Source organism: Denticeps clupeoides, unplaced genomic scaffold, assembly GCF_900700375.1.
Source record: "Denticeps clupeoides unplaced genomic scaffold, fDenClu1.1, whole genome shotgun sequence".
In the NCBI taxonomy this organism is placed as follows: domain Eukaryota; kingdom Metazoa; phylum Chordata; class Actinopteri; order Clupeiformes; family Denticipitidae; genus Denticeps; species Denticeps clupeoides.
In genome coordinates, this window is record NW_021629971.1 from 874,608 (window position 1) to 892,892 (window position 18,285).

The 18,285-nt window shown below is 42.8% G+C and overlaps 1 pseudogene; it reads left to right on the plus strand.

The window, feature by feature from the left end:
- The first annotated feature begins 16,891 nt into the window (after positions 1-16,891).
- Positions 16,892-17,864, plus strand: LOC114778584 (nuclease-sensitive element-binding protein 1 pseudogene; annotated as a pseudogene).
- Positions 17,865-18,285: the final 421 nt, after the last annotated feature.

The following is an 18,285-nucleotide window of genomic DNA, read 5'->3' on the forward strand; positions in this document are numbered from 1 at the left end:
TTGAAAAAGCACTGACAAAACATCTCCATCAAGTGTCAGGACATCTTTGAACCTGTACCTGGACAAGATAAACTCATCAGAACTGTGAAGACCAAGGGTTCATTCTGGGCAGAAGCAGCATCAAACAAAGACATATAGCTCATGCTTGTGCTCCCTTTCAGGGAAACGTATTTGGTTGTCTTAATCAGCTTCTGCTGAACTTCCACAAAAATGAGTTCTTCATGAAGAGGATCGGTGATGAGGCTCAAGAAAACAGAATAATCTTTTGCATGAGATAAAGGAGCTTCTACATTATGTGGCAGCGTTGCATGAGAAAGACAGTAAATAAATCCCCAGAAATCTGACTGAGATGTTCGCCCACTTCTTTATCATCCAGACCTGCATGAAGAACCAGAATTATGATGCCATTATCTTGAAATTTAAACAACGTCTAATTATATGAAGCAGACCTGATGCATCGGTCTATGTGTGACGCAAACACAAGTTCAAGTGTAATGTTTAGGTGTGCGTTTTCATTAAGGTTTAAATGCATTATGTCTGTATAAGATGGAAGGACATTTGACAGCACTTGAGAAAAGATGACAGGGTGGCCTTGATAGTGGGCAACCAGCTGTCGTGGTCTCACAAAGAACATGGACCATGCGGTTCTTCAGGAGGTTTGCTGGTGAACTCAGCAGAGATGAGGTCACCTGATACAGAAATGGCCACCTCTCTAGGCTGGGTGGGCGTCCCTTCTGGCGTTCTTTCTTTACTCCAGTGGGCTCTGAAATAAATAAACAGCATGAATTTATAAAAATGTTAAACAAAAAGTGGTTTATTGAGCCGATTTAGATCTTGAGCAATTTTTAAAAGTTACTGACCATTTTCTTTTCATGGATTTTAATGAAGAAAGCAAGAAGCATAATTCACCATGATATGGTGGACGTGTCTTTTTCCATTTACTTTTATGAAGAAGAATTTTCCAAGAATTATATTAATAATCAAATAATGATTTTTATCCTTCAGGGGAATACCGAAAACATTAGCTTTTAAGGAGAAATCAGGAAGTTTGGGGAATAATGAATGTCAATCCAGAAGGCCTTATTATAAATGCACTCCCAGAATAAACAATCTGTTGTTTCAAGATCAGTTTAACAAAAAGAACAACTTGAGGTAAACTGACCTATCCTATCCATGGTGAGAGAGGTAAAGAAGAACCCAAAGATCACTGTGGCTGAGCTCCAGAGATGCAGTCAGGAGACTTCCCACCAGCAACAGTGCATTTCCATGCGCCAGATCATACAAAAAGATGGAAATATAAGATCACTGTCGTCCAGAATAAAAAAAATGCATCTTTAAGGAATGGAGGAACTGATTGCGTGAGTCCAAGATTCCGACCAGTGGACCTTTTTCCTGGTCTGGGGATGTCGGGTGGTGTACTGACCTCTCGCTGCTTCCTGTATTCTTTCTCCGGCGCGGATGTCTCTCTCCTGGCTGATGACCTGTTCCAGCCAACAAGAAACACAGGACATCAACATTAATGTACCAAATTTAAATTGTATTACACTGTAATAAAGTAAACATTAGCAGGCAAATTCTCAACAGTTTGTAAGCGCTTTCATGATGCCTGCAGAGCATAAGGAGTTGGTCTATAGTCTACCGTATACGGTCTACCATGTTGTCCCTTCACAGCATTGTCTTCTGATATCGTGGGAAATGTCTATGGGTTCTGCACTTGAGGTTGCATCTGCAACCCTAACCCTACTTTTGGTTCTAGCATAATCTATGTAAACCACCACACATTTACACCATTATATACCTCCATGTCAATGCCTTTTTTTTCGACCTCTGCCCTGGAATGATCTTCAATGCCAGATTCCTTTTTTGACAATAGATTCACAAGTTAAGAGACATCATCTTGATTGGTGTGAAGAGTTCATTGCTAATAGCACCAACTTTAAGTACAGGCCTTAGGAACACGGCCTGGACACAATTAACAGAATATAAAAGTACAGTCACACGCTCACTATTGGCTAATGTGTATCCCACACAGCAATTTCAGTTTTATTTTAAGGTTGACATATATAAATTCTAAGATGATTTGAGTGTTAAACACTCAAAATGAGTGATTTGAGCAGTTAAACACTAGCAGATTTTGAAAAGTTTATTCCTGTTTGAGACTCATTGTCTTCTAATATCATGGGAAACATCGCTGGGTTCTGCACTTGAGGTTGCATCTGCGTATTTTGGATACTTTGAGCAGAGAACCAAGAGAAGTTAGCAAAGTCAGTTATCTAATTGTACATTGATGATAAAAAATAATAAAACAACCTTTTAAGATGGACTAGTGGTGCAGGACTAGTGGTCACAGTGTTGGTGGACACAGTGAACAATGACATTGCAAGTATTAAGCTCTAGTTAGGATCCTGCCTTCAATATTGATTTGTGCATCTATATGAAAAACCAGAAATAAATAAATAAATTACTTAAAAACTGTCTACATGACTAACGATGATCTCATTTCTTTGTATACATAAATGTATTTCTTCACCAAGAATCTTATTTGCTGACTTGTCCTCAACTTTCAACACCCTGCAACCCCACATCCTGGCTAATAAACTTTCCTCCAACTTTCATCTAGACAACCAGACAATCCTGTGGATATTGGACTTTCTGACCAACAGATCACAGAGAGTACTGCTTAACAAAACATACTCTGACTTCTCCACCTGGTCACCACAAGGCTGCGTGCTCTCTTCTCTTATCTTCATCTTATACACAGATGACTGCAGGCACAGACACCCGGTGAAGGACTCTGATGACACAGTCCTCCAGTCTCTGCTGTCAGGCCCCTCACACAACCATGGTCCGCTTCTGCAGGAGTTTGTGGACTGGTGTGACACCTCATGTCTGGAACTGAACGTCAGAAAACCAAGGATTCTCTCACCAACAAGCAGAGAAACCTGACTACAGTAGTTACCACCTCTATCCACAGAAAGCCAGTAGAACTAGTTGAGAATTATAAATACCTGGGCCAAGAATCGAACCGGGTCAACTGCTTGGAAGGCACCTATGCTCACCACTATACAACCAAAGCACAAACCAGGAAGTTTTCCATGTTGTGGTATGACCAATGGCATCTAGACCCAAAAGTGGTAATCCTTCTGAGCAATTGTCACAGTTTTTCCTACAGAGAACATGGCACTGGTGAGGAAACAATCTCGTGCTGGATGCCTGAAAGAGACCATGCTCAGGGCAACAGCAGCAATGCATGGCCAGATAAAAAAAAGTGTGTCTGTGACATAACAGAGCATGAATTTTACAGAATGCATGCTTTGTGTTTATTAATTTATAACTTTCACTGCTGTTTTAATCATAAAGGCAGTTGTGGGATTTGTAAAAAGATAGAGCATTAATGTTACTGATTGTGAGTTGAGCACCTTCAACTGTGTGCTGTGGGTGTATTGTGTTTGGCTTGGCTGCTTGATGAACACTTTAAAAAAAACACTACAATTAGTTACTTGTGCTTTAAAACATAATGGCAGTGGTGGGATTTGAACCCACACCTCCAGAGAGACTGGAGCCTAAATCCAGCGCTTTAGACTGCTTGGCCACACTACCATTCAACAGGTTGTTAAAGATCCGGATGTGTTACAGAACGCTTGAGGTGAAGATATGAACTTAGTCTGAATTTGGCTTAAAAAGTTCCATGGCATAAAAGCAGGAAAAAAAAAGGAGGACTGCGTTGGCCGGGAATCGAACCCGGGTCAACTGCTTGGAAGGCAGCTATGCTCACCACTACCCCACTATGGGGCAGTGGTGGCCTAGCGGTTAAGGAAGCAGCCCTGTAATCAGAAGACTGCTGGTTCGAATCCCGATCCACTGAGGTGCCACTGAGCAAAGCGCCGTCCCCCCACACACTGCTCCCCGGGCGCCTGTCATGGCTGCCCACTGCTCACTCAGGGTGATGGGTTAAATGCAGAGGACAAATTTCACTGTGTGCTGTGTATCAAATGTGACAATCACTTCACTTTATTATTATTACCATAAATCAGGAAGTTTTGCATGTTGTGAAGAACTTCAGCATGATGTTTACAACAGTCTGCTAATTCCTCTGAGTAATTGCAACAGTTTTTCCTACAGAGAACATGGCACTGGTGAGGAATCAATCTCGTGCTGGATGCCTGAAAGAAACCATGCTCAGGGCAACAGCAGCCAAATACTTGAAATGATCTAAGGATTACATCAGTTTATGACTGCCACAAACACACAAGAATGTGAAATAAAATATGTCTCAATAAATCTGTAGCAAGAAACTGCTGCTGAGTGAAAAAATTAAAACTACAGAAGGCAAAATGGTCCAACGTGGTACTGGCAAGGTGTACCTTATAAAGTGGCCGGTGAGTGTGTAATGTCACAAATTATAAATGTATATATTTTTTAATAATGCTGTCATTAAATCATTATGTAGCGGTTCTTCTTCTGCGTTGTGTAATTTTTTTATTTCTTTTCTTGAACCGTAATGACGAGCCGACACACACGAGACTTTCCGTGCAAACTGTATTCTGTACAAAATCAAAGTCGCGTCAGAACATCGCCTCACAAACCGCGTCTCTCTGCACCTCTCTCTCTCACAGCTCATGCCATGTGTCTAAGAGAACTGAACAATAACATAAAGTATTCACAATTTATAATACCGCATACCTGTACAAAAGCAAGGTCGCGTCAGAACATCGCGTCACAAACTGCGTCTCTCTGCACCTTTCTCTACAATATACAGTAATAACAGAACATAAAAAAATATTCACAAAATAACACACATGCAAAATATTCCGAATATGTACATAAATTAAAATAGAAGAAATAACTTTTTACACACGAACCCCACGCACCTCTCACAGCTCATGCCATGTGTCTAAGAGGACTAAACCGGGTCTCCAACCCACTAACCCAAGGGCACGGCCGCATCCAACCACTTTTCGGGGGGTGATCAAGTTTTAGAACCCACATAACTTCTTATAATTACCATAAATTGAACAAACAAAAATACAGAAACATATTTAACATAACCAGAAACATTAACACATTTTAACATTCTACAATTAAACAAACACCCGGATTATCATTATAATTCCCTTACCCACATCAGAATACAGGTAAACAAAATAAAAGTCTTTAGAAAATAAGAAAACAAAAAACACAAGAAAGAAGAAATACACTTGTAAATCTAGTGTAACCATTTAACTCCGGCACATCTACATATTTGGGTATAGAAGATGGGGAGAAAGTTAAAGAGTTATTATCTGAAGCTCACATTGGACATTTGCTAATCGTACATTTGGAAAAATGGGAATCCATAAAAAGGATCCAGCGACGTTCCTCCTGTCTCGATCCTGAAACCACACAGAGACAACCAGCACCAGGCCTCAGTATATTGTGTTAACTTCAGACAATAAGCCTACACAGCAATGTACCAGTAAGTTGCAAAGCTAATTTACCTTTTGTGCTAAGCTGGAGATTGTCATACATCATAGTTATATCTGACGTGAAAAGCAGTAGTGCCTGTATTTCTCTCTTTTAGGGCAGAACGAAAATTGATTGGTTCAGAGAGAGAACCAGTCAAATCGTAGAGGAGGCGGGTCTAACGAAATGGAGGGGCAGATGGGAGTTTTTTTTTTTAAATGTCTCTGTGGCAGGATCCGTGAATGGATTTTTCACTGCGCTTAATACAAAAGTAAGATTATTTAAAATGTATTTGATGTACAGGCTTTACTTTGCGAAATTGGTTTGAGGCAATGAACACACTCACCAGATAATGTTGATTAAAGCAGGTTAGCATTAACTTACCATTAGATATTAGCTAGCTTTAGTAATTAAACAACCATAAAGATTCTGATTAAATGCTGATTGCATGTGATGCATAACTCATATTTGTGTATTTTATAACCACTTTTGAAATCAGAGCTAGCTGATTATATTTTTCATTTTGCCAGCAGCCATCACTTCAGGTCAGGTTTGGTATTTGAAATGGCTTTTTTCTACATAATTATGATCTCTTATTAGTGTTGTAGAGTTTTTAAAGTCTGGGGAAGACTGTGTTGCAAGCAGTTACTATAAGTAATGTAGGGCAAAGATGTGCTGTCAGCTTTATTACTGCTGGTGGTTAAGATTAGTAATACAGTAACGTTATTGCCCTCGAATGAAGAAGGTTAAAGATCCTGAGGTCATCCAAGCAGTTGTTGTTTTTGAGGAGGAGGAGGTGTCAGGATCCGGTCCGAAATGGGGGAGTTTCATTGTTGTCCTGTGTAATGTTCCCTAATCGTTTTCACCTGTGTTAATTGTATAAAGCTGCCCTGTTCGTTTCTGTTCGCTGTCAGGTCTTTGAAGTTATGTTCCGTGTTCACCAGTGTCTACGTCTTGGATGTCTCCCCTGTCTTGTGCTTCACCATTAAACCCCTGTTCCGTGATGTCAGGTGAAAGCGTCCTTCATTCTTCGTTCCTCGTCACTCTTCGTCCTCCTCTCCGTTCACCCGCCGCGTCATGCCCGTATGGACGTGACAGGAGGAGGATTTTGTGCATTCCTATATCAAGCTATTTTAAATCTCATGTCTGGCTTGGCACGAATTATTACATGAATGCTCTTATTTTTCCTGATGTAAAAGACAGTATCAGAGTGGACATACTATGCACATCACAGTTAAAGCAAACATTTGTTTTGATCAGCCATTAAGTGATGACCAACCGCTGATCACTGTAGTACAGACACTCTGTCAAAAACAACTACTTAAAGAACATCCACATCTCATGATGCTTATGGATGCCATCTACGAAGGCATGATCTTAGTGCAGCTTTTATGAATAAAATGTAAAACAGACAGAGATTTGCACATTGAACTCAGTTCAAAGAACTTTATTTGTCCCCGGGGGACAATTTAAAAGGCACAGTGGCGCAGCACACACATATAACAGTTGTTACATTAGACATCACATAAAAATAGCAATTTTCTGTATATTGCTATGAACAATGATAAATAACTGTACATAACAGAAGCAGTAAGGTGCATACTTTTAAGAAGTGTGTGGGGTGATAATGGTTGATTTGGAGGGATGTCAGGAGATCAAAAGAAGAACAACTTTGAGAACCAAGGTGACCTTCCTTCTCTGTGTCCTGCAGCCGAGGGCATCGAAACCGGCATTTGGAGGGGAGCTACTCAAAGGCAAAATTCAGAGGGTGTGAGGGGTCTTTAATGACCCTAAGTTAGTCAGTCCAATAATACAGCACTCTTTATCCGAACTTCAGCAGGGGGTCGAGGATGGTGCCCAGGTATTTACAGTACAGGCCAAAAGTTTGGACACACCTTCTCATTCAATGTACTTTCTTTATTTTCATGACCATTTACATTGGTAGATTCTCACTGAAGGCATCAAAACTATGAATGAACACATGTGGTGTTATGTACTTAACCTGTTTTACATTGTAGTTTCTTCAAAATAGCCACCCTTTGCTCTGATTACTGCTTTGCACAGGCTTGGCATTCTCTCGATGAGCTTCAAGAGGTCGTCACCTGAAATGGTTTTCCAACAGTCTTGAAGGAGTTCCCAGAGGTGTTTAGCACTTGTTGTTCCCTTTGCCTTCACTCTACGGTCCTGCTCACACCAAACCATCTCGACTGGGTTCAGGTCCTGTGACTGTGGAGGCCAGAGCTTAATACTTGCAATTTCATTGTCCACTTTGTCCACCAACACTATTTAAACCTGCACCATTAGTCCATCTTAAAAATTGAAGATTATATTTTAGTACTTTTTAACAGCAATGTACAATTAGATAACTAACTTTACTAACTTCTCCTGGTTCTCTGCTCAAAGGATCAAAAATATGCAGATGCAACCTCAAGTGCAGAACCCAGAGACGTTTCTCATGATAGTAGAAGACAATGCTGTGAAGGGACAACATGGTAGACCGTATACGGTAGACTATAGACCGACTCCTGGTGTTCTGCAGGCATCATGGAAGCACTTACAAACTGTTGAGAATTTGCCTGCTAATGTTTACTTTATTACAGTGTAATACAATTTAAATTTGGTACAATACATTAATGTTGATGTCCTGTGTTTCTTGTTGGCTGGAACAGGTCATCAGCCAGGAGAGAGACATCCGTGCCGGAGACAGAATACAGGAAGTAGCGAGAGGTCAGTACACCACCCGACATCCCCAGACCAGGAAAGAGGTGCACTGGTCCGAATCTTGGACTCACCCAATCAGTTCCTCCACTCTTGTCTGTCCCCATGCAGATCAGCGATATATCATGCTGCGCCGTCCCCAATTCAGGCTGAACTTTTTCCCTCCTCTCTTGCGCTACGTGGAGCAAAATGAGGAAACTCTGAGTGCGCTGGCAGCGGTGGGGTCAGTGAAGGTGGACTGCAGTTTAAATGAAGTAACCTTAAAGATGCAGTTTTTTTATTCTGGACGACAGTGAGCTTAGATTTCCATGTTTTTGTAAGATCTGCAGCATGGGAACGCACATAAAAACCATACAGTACCCACACTTAAGTATCATTGACAATTTGCTATATCGAAGGACTCAGGCTCCTTACCTGTATAAAATACAACTGGAAGACAGAAGTGTTGCTGATTGATGAGCTCTGGACCCCTTTTTTTAATGGACATACCCAAAATTAAACAGAAAACTATAAGTATTCATTTCAACTAATTACTGTTGTTCTGGGACAGTTTTGAAAATCAAATTTCAATCAAAAGTAAAACTAAAATGAAAACATGAATATAACTATTTTCTATTCCAATAATCTCTGGAATAAATGAACTGTATACACATTATTGAGTATCATGGCATTGCATTTTTTTTGGATGTGAGGCACCGTGGCGCCTGGCACTTTCTGCAGTGTAGACGTGTTTTCACCCTATAGATTCCGCATCCTGCAGTATCCCGTCACCGCTTGGCAGAGAGGTGGGTGTAGAAAGTATATGAAGTAAAAAATTTGATCATGTAACTGATTTGAAATAAACAATACTGTACTCAGCAATTCAACAAAGAACATCAAGTATAGGGAGAAAACATAAAAAATATATGAATAATCTTTCTTTAATAATAAATTCTAAAACAGAGAGTACATACCTTTCAGAAGAAGGGATCTGAAAATGCCTCAACCTCATCTGCACACAGGAGATCCTCTTCATCAGATGAAGATTGAACAGTACAAATAGCTGGACTGCTGTGTTGCACCAGAATATCCAGCACCTCCTCAGTCGTAAAAAACTTGCTTCTTTGCTGCGCCATCATAGTTTGGTCTTCTTTCAGAATCTACAGAAACAGCGGCGCCTGTCTTGTGTTGTGGACTGTTTTGCCTGTAATTCTGTACAATACGCGCAGGCATATCTCACAATGGCATTGATCGATTTGAGCCTGTAGAATCGTGGGAGCATTTGTGGAAATAACTTCATCAACACCATTCACCACACACCATACTTTCGGGCATGAAGGCTGTATTAAGGCTGCTGATTTATTTGGAGTTTTTTGGTGATGTCCGTTTCTGTGCGTGTCTTTGGAATTGTGTTTTGTTTAGGTAGTTTTGATTTAAAGCCTTAGCTAAAGGAAGCTAAATATTTTTTTTTCTTTGAATATATGTGGTTATCACAATTTTTTTCATGTCCTGTTTCTCTGTGGGATGATGAGTCTCAGCTTGTGGAGAAACTACTGCAGCAGATGCTGGATCAGGAAGAGGTACGCCTGCGTGAACGCTTGCTTGTGTTCTGTTCTGTAGAAATCACCTACTTTCTGAAAATGCTGAGTGATTTTTTATTTTACACACACAAACACTTACACGTGTAACTAAACTCAGAGTCAATGACTTTAAGGATTCCATACAGCACGCCATCATATTTAAACGTCTCCTGAGGTAATTAAATTTTTTTGCTTTTATTTATTTTGCTTTATTTGTGATTTTCAATTTTCAACAACAAACAAATAACAGCTGTTGACCAATATCCACCCCCCACCCTCAGACCCACCCATGAAACAGCAAGAAGAGACATAAATAAATAAAAATAATAAAAAAAAAAAAAAAAAAAATTTAAAAAAGGGGGGGAAGGGAAGCTGTCTCCTCTCAGTGTTATAGTAATTTACTTTGTATATGCATTAAGAAATAACATGTTTATGCTGGACTTAAACTGGATGATTTAACATAATCAATAAATGGTGACCTGATTTCCACAGCAGAAGAACAAGCCATTAATGAGGCGAAAGCTACCACCTTGGCCTGAGATTTCGTAAGAATTATATCTGGAGGGGGGGATCCCAAAAATAGAAATGTATGGTGTAGGTTCAATCGTTCTATTACATAAAGATGACAAGACTATGCAAATATTTTCCCAGAAGTTGGACAATGACTGGCAGTTCCAGAACATGTGGCCTAAAGTAGCTGGCCCTTGGTGACATTGTAGGCACTCCGAGCTGGTATTAGGAAACATTTTTGCTAGTTTATCTAATGAGTAGTGTAGGCGATGTAGTACTTTAAACTGGATCAAACATTGTCTTATACAGACCGAGGAGGTATGAATAGCTTCCGTTGCCAGCTCTCACCCGTAACTACAATGTTAAGATCCTGTCATGGCCAACGCGCCTCCAGCCCGCTAGAGGGCGCCTCACGAGCCTGGGAGACGACGACCCGGAAGAGGAAATGGAAGCGGGCGGTGGCAAGTATAAAAGTGAGGTAACCCCAAGGAGACACGCCCGCTCTTTGAATGAGTTGTATGAGTTTACTCGCCAGAGACGCTAGCTCTCTCACCCCCGACCTAAGATAATTGTACCTTCCTGTAATACGACCTTCGCCTGCCCACGACTTCGAGAATTGCCTGATCCCCTGGAAACCACGAAAGGAACCCCGACCGGAACTTCCTGGCTACAACCTCTACCTGCCCCTGACCTTGAACCTACCTGGCCCATCGGTTAAGACGGGATTCCATGCTCCCCTACCGTCCTGCCACCCAAGACTGCCATCTCTCGTCCAGTCCAAGATCCCGGACCATCCTGAAACCCGCCTCCCCGGTCCTTCCCAAAGATCCCGAACTGACTCCCCGCTGCGTTGCAGCGCGTCCATTGCTTCCTCATTCCTCGCCGGCCAGGCGCCCCCGGTCCTCCTGCCCCGCTCGCCCAGCGTCCTCTACCGGTACGACGGCTTATCCCCACGCCCAAAGTATGTCTGCAAGTACGTCATCGAATTCCCCCTGTGACAGATCCTGTTCCCATGCCACTTTAGTTTTCTCCCATGAGGGTGAATAAATGTTCTGGATCATAGTATACAATTTTGATATATTGCCTCTCATAAAGGGGTTCAGAGCAAGAATTTCATCTGCAGGTGAATTAGCCGGTGAATGTAAAGATCTAAAGTGTTTGCTCACAAAACTTCTAATCTGTAGGAATCTATAGAAATTAGATTTGGGAATATTGTAACTTTTTTGCAATGTTTCGAATGTCATAAACGTTCCTTCAGCGAAGAGGTCTTTGATAAAGATCAAGCCATTGTTGTGCCAGGTTTGAAATGCTGCATCCGTTTGGGACGGTAAGAAAAGATGGTTATTCAAAAGGGGAGAAAATAAGCTTAGTTGATTTATACGAAAATGTTTCCTAAACTGGAGCCAAATCTTAAGTGAGTGTTTTACTACAGGATTAAGGAGGCGTGAAAACCGCTGCATAGATATAGGAGCGCTCATTAAGGAAATAGGACAAAGCCCTGAATCACCTCGCAATTCCATGTCTCCCCAAGCAGGGCCAGGATTATCACGCCACGCAAAGATCCAGTGCACAGAAAATAACCTTCTCCTAAACACCACCAAGACCAAGGAGCTCATTGTGGACTTCAGGAGGGAGAGAAGAGGCTCGCATGATCCCATCCACATCAATGGGATGACTGTGCAGCCTGTTACATCCTTCAAGTTCCTGGGAACCCACATCTCAGAGGACCTGTCCTGCAGCATTAACACCTCCAGCCTGGTCAAGAAGGCTCACCAGCGCCTCTTCTTCTTGAGAACATTAAAAAAGAACAAGCTACCCACTACCATCCTGTTGAACTTTTACCGCTCTACAATAGAGAGCATCCTTACCAGCTGTCTCACAGTGTGGTATGGAAGCTGCACTGTTGCTGAGCGTAAGGCGATGCAGCGGGTGGTGAAAACTGCCCAGCGCATCACAGGGACTCCACTTCCATCCATTGAGGAAATCCAGAGGAAGCACTGTCTGCGTCGAGCTCACAGTATTCTTAAGGACTCCTCCCACCCGGCCCATGAACTGTTCTCTCTCCTGCCTTCAGGCAGACGGTTCAGGCTACCACGGACAAGAACCAGCAGACTTAGGAACAGCTTTTTTCCCGGAGCTGTTTCCTTGCTGAACTCCTCTGCCCCCCCCATAGACTCCTGATAATCAATGCACTGTACTATCACTTTGTACTGCACATATTACTTTATGTATATATATATAACTTAACTTATTTGAACTGTATCCTGCACTTGCTGCTTATTGCACTTCTGGTTAAACCTAAACTACATTTCGTTGCCCTGTACTTGTACATGTGTAATGACAATAAAGTTGAATCTAATCTAATCTAATCTAATATTAATTTACTTATGTTTGCTGCCCAATAGTAATACATGAAGTTTGGCAAACCCATACCACCTGCTGCTTTAGGCATTTCAAGGAAAATATTCCTCATCCGCGGGACAGATTTATTCCACACAAATGAAGAAATCAAACCTAACTCCTTGAAGACAGACTTGGGTAGGAAAATAGGAATCATTTGGAATAAATACAGAAAGCGTGGTAGGACTACCATCTTAATGGTATTCACTCTTCCAGCCAAAGAAATGGGCAATGAAGACCATCATGAGAAATCGTTTTTTGTACGCTCAAGTAGAATTTTAAAATTGCGTGCGTAAAGGCCCTTATAAGAATGGGGGACATTAATTCCCAAATAAGTAAATTCCACAACCTGCTTAAATGGAGAAGAACAAAGATCCAGTGACATTGCCAACTGATTAACCTGCAAAATTGTGCTTTTAGAAAAATTCAGTTTATAGCCTGAAATTAAACTATATGACCGTAATAGTTCCATGAGGACTGGTATAGATTCTAAAGGGTTAGACAAATATATTAGTAGGTCATCTGCATAGAGTGACACCTTATGAGTTTTGTTGAACCTGGTTACACCTGTAATCCTCTCCTCTTTCCTAAGGGCAATCGCCAAAGGCTCTACATCTAAGTCAAAAAGGAAAGGTGACAGACAGCAACCCTGTCTTGTACCACGATGCAAAGGGAAATAATCTGATATTACAGAGTTAGTTCGTACAGAGGCCAGTGGTGAATTATACATTATTTTAACCCAAGATATAAATGTCGGACCAAAACCAAATCTTTCCAAGACCTCAAATAAATATTCCCACTCAACCCGGTCAAACGCCTTTTCGGCATCTAAAGAGATAACGATTTCAGGCTGGACAGTAGAGTGTGAAGAATATAATATATTGAACAAATGGCGCAAATTAAAGAATGATTGCCTGCCTGGTATAAAACCTGTTTGGTCCAAGTCAATTATTTTAGGTATCACTGAGTCCAGGCGGCAGGACAGGACCTTTGAAAGAATTTTATAATCACATGGAAGGAGATTTATTGGCCGGTATGAACCACATTTACGTGGGTCCTTATCTTTTTTTAGTAAGACCACTATGACTGCCTGGGTCATTGTACAGGGCAGTTTCTTTTGGGAGAGAATTTCCTCGAAAAGTTTGTTTAAAAGAGGGGTCAGCTTGGCTGAAAAAAACTTTATAAAACTCAATTGGGAATCCAACTGGGCCGGGAGATTTACCATTTTGCATGGAATTTATAGCTTGTGTTATATCTTCGCAAGATATTCCAAGGTCTAAACGTGATCGGTCTTCACAGGTAATCTTAGGAATTTCTAACTGATCAAGAAATGTTTGTATTTCAGATGGACTGACATGGACCTGAGAAGTGTATAGTTTTGTATAATATTCCTTGAATAGTTCATTTATGGCTGTTGGCTGGTTTGATACAGTGCCATGCGTCGTATGGATCTCAGATATCGTGTGGCTAGCCTGAATTTGCTTAAGCTGATGAGATAATAACCTGCCGAATTTATCACTGTGTTCATAATATGTGCATCTAGTCTTCAAAAGCAGCCTTTCAGTCTCAGCAATAGAAAGATTGTTAAATTCTGCTTGCAAAAGCAGCCTGTCCTTGTACAACTCTGGATTAGAGGAACCAGTGTGGAAGGAAAATTTAGTAGGCCCAGACACTCGACGAAATTTAGTAGGCCAGACTCTCCACGTGTTTCACCTTTGGTCATGGAACAGTCAGAAGACAACTGTGTATCTTAGGTCTGACCTTGTTGATGCAAAAGTCTGACGCAAAAACTAGACATAAACTGATAAAAGAAAGGTTCTGTGACGTTGATGGGCGCCACTGTCCAAAGTGGTGCGAGCTTGCTTTTCGACCTTGTACACCCCAGATGTATAAATGCTTGTGAACTGTAATCAAGCGGGGGGGATGTTCTCTTGTGGGTCCCCCCGTGCGCGGTAAAATAAACTTGGATAATCAATTCAGTTGACTTCCTTTATTGCAGCTCCCCAGACGGCAGAATTTCCACCACAATTGGCGTCACGAACAGGATCCGCGTGAATCCGCCAGGACATGACCGGAGTGGCTGGTCACCCTGGGTCACCAAGATCCATCTCCAAAACCTTGTCTTAGAGTTTCGGAGTGACTGGGACTGCGGTCAGTGTCATTGGCTGATTCCGCCGGGATTTTTCTCTTTTCTGTCGTCTGGGGACGCGAACACGGTGAGCTAAAATATTCCACCTCTCAAACATTTAATGAAAACTGCAGAATTTAGAAGATTAATAAATCCAAAATAAAACTGATAAGGGTAATTGCATATTTGCTTTATTCTGTAGTCAACTGAGTTGATCCAACTAAGCGAGTGTCACTTTTTATTTTGTTTAATAGAGGTTAAAGTCCTCTGAGTAAAACGATCTTGGAGATCGAGTGTGAAATAAAAGTGTGAGCCTTCTTTACAAGATAAAAAAAAATTAATCATTCAATCATTAAGTAATATTTCAATCAGTGTGAGTAATAAGGCAAGAGCACAAAGGGAAAACGTGAAACGGGAAGAATTGTGAGCCCTGAGGGTGCCCTGGGAGCTCTCTTAGCAAGAGCAGTTGTTTTCGTTGGGCTGTGAATTCCCCGGGCAAACTCGAGAAAGCTGTGTGCGTAAAAAATGGGAAATAAAAGTGGGAAAAGTGACACTCCTATTAGTCCCGAAACTAAGTTAATGATACTGATGAAACAGAAATATGGTGATGATGTGTGTAATCATCTGGTGGACTGGCATGAAAATTACGGTTTTCCTGCTGGTGGGTCTCTTAGTCAAAGTCAGCTAAAAAAGCTGAAGGAGGGGCTAGAGGGTAGCAGGCAAAAAATACTGCAGTCAAGTAAAAGTAAAGTAATTCGGAAAATGCTTATAATGGAAGACTGTTTTAAAATATGGGAAGCAGAGGGCGACCGAAGAGACAAGCAAAACACCCAGAACGCTCTGACTGCGCTGACTGTGGGAAAGAAAACAACAGGGGAGACCACGCTGAACCTTGATACCAAAAAAAAAAATCTCTGATACTGCACCTGCCTCGTTGTATCCGTCATTACAGGGCGCACGGGTCGACCTGAGTTTGGACTCCACCCCTCCGCCCTACCCCCAACAGCAACCCCCACTGGAACAGCAGCAACTCCCGCTGGAGAAACCGTTACAAGAACAGCAGAAACCACCACAGCATGATGGCGTCACTGCTTCAACTTCAGAGAAAAAAACCACCACCAGAGCAGCCGCCCCATATTCTCCACCCAAGACCCGGTCTGCCACCACATCTTCTGAACCATCAGGACCCTCAACTGCAACTCTCCCCATGATTCAGGTCGCTGGGACAGGGGGGCCTACATTTGTTTACAGACCATAAACAACGGAAGACCTTCTGAACTCTTCCAAGCATCTCCCAAATGCAGATCGAGGGGGTGCGGCCCTGTCCAGAGCCGTGAACGATTTCATCAGAGAATTCACACCGACATCTACCGAAATGGCCCGAGTCCTGCTAAGGCACATGACCCCTGCGCAGTATGGTCAGCTACGTGAACATTTCACTACCCATCATCAGCCCTGCACCCCTGGTTGGGCATCTGCTGATCAAAATGACATTGGAGCAGTGCGGGGAGATGCAGACTACAGATGTTGGGCTGAAGGACTTGTGACCGCGATCGCTGGCAACTTTCCTACTGCCTGTGACCTTTCTAAAATCAGCACGTGTGCTCAGCAGCCTTTGGAGTCAGCAGAAGATTTCTTGATTCGACTCCAAGTTGTGTTTGATGACCACAGCGGCCTTGCTTGCCCCCATGATTACCCTGGACAAGGTATGACACCCTACGAAGCGCTCCTGAAAAATACCTTCATTGATGGCCTTCTCCCTCCCCTCAGTGAGGCAACAAAGACTTCCTGCATCTTGTGGGCAGATGCTTCAGTGCGTCTCGCTGAAGTTCTGCGCCATGCGCGCCACGCCCAGGCCAGACAGGCGGAAGCGAGGATCAAAGAAGACAATAAAAACAAAGATTCAACCCATAGGACACAACTGGCTCTGTTGCAGCATGCTGCTGCCAACTCCACTTCATATTGCGGACCGGATGTGTGCTTCAGATGTAACCAAAGGGGACACTGGGCACGAGATTGCACCAAAAGATGGAGAGGACAGTGGAGACCACGAAGCGAGGAACAATCGGACGTGTGCTTCAACTGTGGCCAAAGCGGACATTGGTTACGAGAATGTCCCAATGAAGAAAGAGGATGGAGCAGAGGACATGGTGTTCCCTATGGCGAGAGATGTGGACACAAAGGAGAACACACCCATCATGAACAATCCCAAACAGCCTGACTGGTGAAGCGGGGCGGAGCTCCAAACGAAGGCGCGGCTGCAGCCCTGAAGGAGGCTCCAACCAAGGTCATGCACACCCACACAGACACACTCACACACATTCCAACAAAGGTCCTGGGGACAGTGAAGTGGTTCAACGTTCGCAACGGCTATGGTTTCATCAACAGGAATGACACAAAAGAAGACGTTTTTGTACACCAGACTGCCATAAAGAAAAACAACCCAAGAAAATACCTCCGCAGTGTTGGGGACGGTGAGACTGTGGAGTTTGATGTCGTTGAAGGGGAGAAGGGTGCCGAGGCCGCCAATGTCACTGGCCCAGGGGGGGTCCCAGTCCAGGGCAGCAAATACACCGCTGACCGGAACCGCTACAGGCGGTACCCACGCCGGAGGAGACCCCCACGCAACTACCAGGATAACTACCAGAGCGAGGGGCGGAAGAAGAGAGAGAGCCAGGAAATTGTTCCTGAGGGGGACGCACAGCCACAGCAACAGCAACGCAGAACTTTGTTCCCTGACAGGCGGCGCTATCCACCGTACTTTGTCCGCCGACGCTATGGCAGCCTCCCCCCATATACTAGCGCACCACGAAAGGAAATGACAGAAGGAACTGAAGGTAGTGACAACCAGGGTGGTCCAGACCAGAGCAAACCAATGAGGCAGAACTACTACAGAGGCTTAAGACCAAGGAGTCCCCCATGTCCCAGACTGGTGAGGGAAGGCGAGGAAGACAAAGAGAACCAGGAGCCCCACCAGCGGCACTACAGATGCAACATCAACTACCGCCCAGACCACCGAACCTCAGGATGGCAAAGAGAGCAAGACAGCCGAAACATCCGCTGAGAAAACGTCCGCTCCCGAGGCTGAGCAGGGCGGGGCTGAATAAACACTGATTTACCATCTCTACCATTGTCCGGTAAAGTCAACAAGAAGAAACATCAAAGATCTGAGCAATAAGAAACAGATTTGACTTGATAATCGTCTAAGCTTGCAACATGCATTTGACCAGATTACCACCAATTGCCTGCACAATCTATGCAGACTTGTTCTTTTCCATTATTTTTAGGCAGATGGTTTTCTAAATCGGTCTTAAGTTTTTACACCAAATGGTTTTTAAAGGGAAAAATAATTTGATATTTGGTCTGTTTTGAGAAAAAAAAAAAAAAAAAAACTTGGCCACAGGAATAACTTGTTGTTACTTGCAGAAGCTACTGGTCACACTAGGACCTCGCCCATTGTTGAAGATTGTCCCCACTCCAGCCGAACTGAATTACCTGTCTTATCCAACTTATGACCTTTTTGCTCTT